Genomic DNA, 6,335 nt, shown 5'->3' on the forward strand with positions numbered 1-6,335 from the left:
ACACTGGCCTAAGGCACGTTGCATTCCTCTTTCACAGGGAACCAGAGAACATTTGAAATACACTTCTCCCTCCGTATTTGTGGTTTCAGCATTCACGGTTTCAATTATTTGTGGTTTTTAGTTTGCTGGTTCCTCTCTCCCCAATTACATCAGTTTGCATAGAGAAATTGCTGATTCCAAGCGTTTACAGAGAAAATCTTCACCGTGTTTTGCCTCTCCTTCAGGAACAAGCCAGGTCTCCCACCATGTTATTCGCGGTTTCACCATATTTACAATGGTTTTTAATAGAAAACAGCGAATAACGTGAAAAATTTATTCACGGTTTTTCTGTATTCATGGGTCTGTTAATCCCCTATCACAGCAAATATGGAGGGAGAAGTGTAGGTGCACACATTCAGAATATGCTGTATTGTAAAATCAGAGCATATAGCAGCACTCCTTTGCTCCTCTGCTTCATAACCTTGAGATCACCAGATATGAGCACACTAAGGTGTCTTCTGCTTTTTTGTGCACTTCAGTACCTCAGTATTCATCACATATTAGGCATTTGGATTTCCACACCCACATGCATGATTCTACACTCCATTTTCTGGAACTCACCCACTCTCTACGATTTTATAGGTGTCTCCTTATTCTGCAGCCTCAGTGGTATTCAGTGATGTTCTTCAAGGACCACAAGCTGCTCAGGTGTTCAGGATACCGCTAATGAATATGCATACCTCTCCCACTGTATGCAAATCTATCTCATTATATTCAGTAGATATATCCAAAAATACTTACCGTATTTTTTGCTTCATAAAACGCACTTTTTTTCCACCCAAATTTTGGTGGAAATTTCAGTGCGTCTTATGAAGCGAAGGTAACTTTTTTAAAAAAAACACCCCCCACCCACCCCGGTGTACCTTTTTAAAATGACCCACTCGTTGGGGGTATGTGGGCAGACTGCTGCCTGCCGCTGCTCTCCGCCACCACTGCTCACCGCCGCTGCTCCCTGCTGGCCACCGCTGCACCACAACTCAAAGAAAGTAAGGAAAGGGCCAGCTTGCAGCGATTACACGTCGCTGGCCCACAAGCCTTCTCCCGACATCAGAACTGACATCAGTTCTGACGTTGGGCGAAGGCTTGTGGGATGACGACGTGCAATCGCTGCACGCTGGCCCTTCCCTTACTTTCTTTGAGTTGTGATGCAGTGGTGGTGGACTGGGTCCAGAGGAGGAGGAATCGGCAGAGGGTAGGCAGGTTTCAGCATGCAGGTGGGAAGGAAGGTAGTTTCCGGCACAGCAGGGAGGACGAAGGACAAAGGCTGGAAGGCAGTAAGGGCAAGGAGGCATGAACTCAGGACATGAGAGGGAGAACAAAGGACAAAGGCTAGAAGGCAGTGAAGGGGCACGAACTCGGGACATGGAAGGGAGGTATGTCAAAGAACAAAGGCTGGAAGTGAGTGGGAGGGGGCACGAACTTGGGACATGGGAGGGAGGGAATAGAAAGGGACAATTCTTGGGCCTGAGTGAAGAAAGGAAGGAAGAAAGAAAGGAAGGAAGGAGACCCATGAAATCACCAGCAACAAAAGTAGGAAAAATTATTTTATTTTCAATTTAGTGATCATGTATAACTGCTGTGTGTATTGTGTGTATATGAAAAATGAAATGAACAGCCTGGCAGGGAAGGGGAGACAGGGTGCAGAGCCTGGTATCTAACTTTTTCAATTAACCCTTTTGCAATGTTACTTATCAGATTATTGAAGGAATCATCCTCAGGACTGAACTGCGGAGTAATGCTTCTCTGTGCAGCCCTCAGGAGATTCACAATAAATATGCATTATATGATTTTGTGCACAGTACAGTACAGCACAGTACAGACAATATTTCCACATATTCTGTATTTCATGCAAATTCATTTGCAAATTTCTTGAAGCTGTATCTTGAGTACAAGGTTGCGAACCACCACTCTGAGGCTATCCTCTAATAACATCTCTTTCTTTAGAGAGAGCTCCATTTGCCACAGCTATCTCTTGTCTATCACTTACCCAATCAGATAGCTTGGGCCCGGATTCTATATTGGACGCCCATCCTTGGTGTCCTATAAAGAATCGGGCCTACACCTGCCCATAGTAAACCCGATCTGTAACTGACGTCCAGAATCCCCCCTTGGGCTTACCTGCTTGTTGGCCAGATGGGTCCTCACACCGTCCAGCCAGCAGGCCCGCCTCTGTCCAAATGAGGCGGGCCCGGCTCTCCCCTGCCCAACTCAGAGGATCCTAGGGCCTGATTGGTCCAGATGCCTGAGGCCCCTCCCACTATAGGAGGGGCCTTAGGCGCTTGGGAAAATCAGGTCCTAGGAACTTGTGGGTTGGGCAGGGGGAGGGGCGAGCTCACCTCATTTGGACAGAGGCGGGCCTGCTGGCCGGACGGTGCGTGGACCTGTCTGGCCAACTTGCAGGTAAGCTCAAGGGGGAGTTCCGGGGTGGGGGGGGGGGTCCGGCAGGAGGGGTTGGGCACCCTCCTGCTGGTGATCTTCGGGGGGGCCGTTTGGGGGTCCGGCAGGAGGAGTTGGGCATCCTCCTGCCAGCGATCTTCAGGGGGGCCATTGGGGGAGGTCAGGGAAGGGGAGTTGGGGCATTTTGTTTGAGGGGGTTGTTGTGGGGGGGGTCCGGCAGGAGGGGTTGGGTACCCTTCTGCTGCAATCGTCGGGGGTGGAGTAAGGGGGCCTACCGGCAGGAAGAGTTGAGCATCTTCCTGCCGTCGATCGCGGGTTATGTCAGCGGGAGGGGTTGGGCACCCTCCTGCTGTGATGGTCCGGGGTGGGGTGGGGATGGGGCCTACCGTCAGGAAGGTTGAGCACCTTCCTGCCGGCGATCGTGGGTTTTGTTGGCAGGAGGAATTGAACACCCTCCTGCCGCGAACGTCGGGGGGTTGGGGAGGGGAGACTGGTGGCCACCTAGATTCGTCTAAGGCCTTAGGTGAGCTTAGGCAGGCTTGTGGGCCTCCCTAGGCTCCCAGAGGCACCTTCAATATAGGTGGTCTGCCTGGGGAGCATTTTTTTTAAGAAAACGTGCCTCCCGATTGGCTGATTAGACAGCTGTAGGACACCTACAGCTACCTACACTCGGGATGCACTTTGCAGAATCAGGGCCTCGGAGCCCAACCTCAAATAATTCATGAACTTCCTATACAGAACATTAGTACTGGAGAGAAGCAGAAATCAGCACTGCCCCTGACCCAATTGCAAAGAATAGTCAGCACATTAAATCACTTACTCTTCACAAGCTCATGTGTATAATAAACAGCTGTGCTTTTTTCTAGCATGGATTTATGACTGGCTTCATGTCTACAGCTCTGATATAACTTTCAGTTCTGCACTATTCTCAGGGGATTAGGATAGAAACATAGCAAAGAAATGGTATAGCCACTCATTCAAAGTCTGCACTTTCTCTTCCCTCTGCTAGTTGCATTGGTAGATGAAGTATCTCATGAATGGTAGTCCTGTTAAGTTTCTCCTGTCTGTTTTAATACCATCTAACTTTTCTTTATTCTGCTCCCCAACTGCAGCATGTTCAGAGGTTTCCCAAGAGTTGATGCATTTCCAGGGTGCCACATCCTGCTGACTTAGGAGGAGGAAACTATTATTTTTGTAGCCCCATTTCTCTCAGATGCTGGCAAGGGGCACACAAAGTAAATTTTATTTGTTAAGACCAGAGCTGCACCTGTGTATCAGCTGGAGTCCCACAGCATGCCAGCAAAAGATACTCCTTTTATTCGTTGAATAATGCAGAACACACCAGGATTTAAAGTCCAAAACAAAATCCAGCTTTACATCTTCTTGACACCAGGAAGAGGCACACACTTGAACAGGGAACAGTTACTTTCAGAATACAGTCCAATGTTGTCAGTGGCATGTGGTCAGCGCCTTCAAGAGATTTAGTGAATCCCCTGAATGTTGAAACAATTCGCAGCTACAGGCTCCTTACCTCATCCTAAGCATCCTGCTGTCAGGGGATTCTCTGTCTGGTAGTGAATCCGCAGCCCTACATGCTTTTTTTTTTTGTTTTTGTTTGCTACAGTTTGGTTGGTTGAGTAGAAAACCTGCTCAGTCAATCAAACTGCATGAAACAAAAAGAAAGAAAAAGCAAGGCTATAGGTCTGTGATCCTGTACTGCCTCCTGAATCCCCTAGCGCAGGGGTAGGCAATTCCGGTCCTCAAGAGCCACAGGCAGGTCAGGTTTTCAGGATATCCACAATGAATATGTATGAGATGGATTTGCATGCGCTGCCTCCTTGAGATGCAGATCTATCTCATGCATATTTATTGTGGTTATCTTGAAAACCTGACCTGCCTGCGGCTCTCGAGGACTGGAATTGCCTACCCCTACGCATGCAACTTTTGCTTCAAGCAATTTGAATGGTGGAGCAAGCAGCTGATCAACCAATTCAGTTTCATGAAGCTAAAGTTGCACACTCTCAAGGGATTTGAGGTTTTTTTAAGAAAATCCAAGCCCTACAGCCATGCTGGGCCTTTAGTGGAGTAAAAGAATCTCGTTCTGCCCCACTCCCCCTGGCCAGCTCCCTTCTCCCTCATCTGATGCTCATTCCCCAAGCCATTGAGAATTGTTCATGTTGCAGGAAAGGCCCCAGATTCCTCTCCCCTTTCTCCAGCCCTCCTACCCTTACAGGTCCAGTGATTCTCCCTTCCCTCGCAGGTCCAGTGCCACCATGCCTTCCTTTCATTTTTTCTACTCCCAGTCCCACCATGGTGCACTTTGCTTTCAATGTCACGTGTCACATAGGCCTGCTCCAGGGCCTTCCTTGTGCCACATAGAGGAAGACCCTGGAGCAGGCTGAGGTTGGTCATGTCTGGTTTATCTCATCCACTGAACCCCCTGCTATAAATGTCATAGCACGCCACTGAACGATGTACAGATTCTCCTTCACTCCAGGATGTTATTCTCTAATTTGCAAACTAATTTCAGTGATCATAAGGTGGGCTCTGACTAACAGAAGCCAAACCTCTTAATCAACTATGCACTGGTCAGTTGGTGGGTTCTGCCAAAATACAAATCTCCTGCCCATATCCAGATCTTAAATCTCTCCTCTGGAGCGAGGTCACAGAACTTGAGACCACCTTCTAGGAAGACCAAGAGCTGGCTTGACTTCTCTACAGCTTTTACTTAGGCTTCTGGAAACTGCTGGAACTCCTGTTCTGGGTTCCTGGCAGTTTCAGAGATTCCTACAAAGGGGTGCTGAAAAGTTCTCAGCCCACCCAAGAAGACAATGATGTGGACATGGTTCAATCAATGATCTGAAACAATGTGAAAACATAGAATTTAATTTCTACAAATTGACACTTAACCAAAATAAGATAACACTCTTCTGCTACAGTGGCAAAATAATACTCAGAATTTAGGAAATTGGTTGGTTGGGCTGAGAACTTTTTAATACCCCTAGTACTTGTCTGCAAATAGTCTGTGGTTCCATAGAACCCAGGTGCATAAACCTTTTTTCAAACTCCCTAGGTCAAAAGTTCACACCCTCTAGAAGTTATCCATTTAGCAAAGGGTTGTCCAAAGTTAGAAACATAGAAAAAGACGGCAGATAAGGGCTGCGGCCCATCTAGTCTGCCCAACCCAATGACCCTCCCCTATTTATCTCTGTGCAGAGATCCCACGTGACGATCCCATTTCTTCTTAAAATCAGGCACGCTGCTCGCCTCAATCACCTGAAGTGGAAGTCTATTCCAGCGATCAACCACTCTTTCGGTGAAAAAGTATTTCCTGGTGTCGTCGTGCAATTTCCCGCCCCTGATTTTCCATGTATGTCCTCTTGTCGCCGTCGGACCTTTGAAAAAGAAGATATCTTCTTCTACCTCGATACGGCCCATGAGGTATTTGAACGTCTCGATCATGTCTCCCCTCTCTCTGCGTTCCTCGAGTGAGTATAGCCGTAATTTATCCAGCCGTTCCTCGTACGGGAGATCCTTGAGTCCCGAGACCATCCGGGTGGCCATTCGCTGGACCGACTCAAGCCTCAGTGCATCCTTGCGGTAATGAGGCCTCCAGAATTGTACACAGTATTCCAGATGAGGCCTCACCATGGATCTATACAGTGGCATAATGACTTCAGGCTTGCGGCTGACGAAACTCCTGCGTATACATCCCATGATCTGCCTAGCCTTAGATGAAGTTGGTCCTCAAGGGCTGCAATCCAGTTAAGTTTTCAGGATTTCCACAATGAATTTCTATTAAATCTATTTGTTTGCACTGCTTCCATTGTATGCAAACAAATCTCATGCATATTCATTTGGGAAATCCTGTAAACCTGACCTGGCGAAAGCCGAGGTTG

This window comes from Geotrypetes seraphini, chromosome 11 (genome assembly GCF_902459505.1).
Source record: "Geotrypetes seraphini chromosome 11, aGeoSer1.1, whole genome shotgun sequence".
NCBI lineage: Eukaryota > Metazoa > Chordata > Amphibia > Gymnophiona > Dermophiidae > Geotrypetes > Geotrypetes seraphini.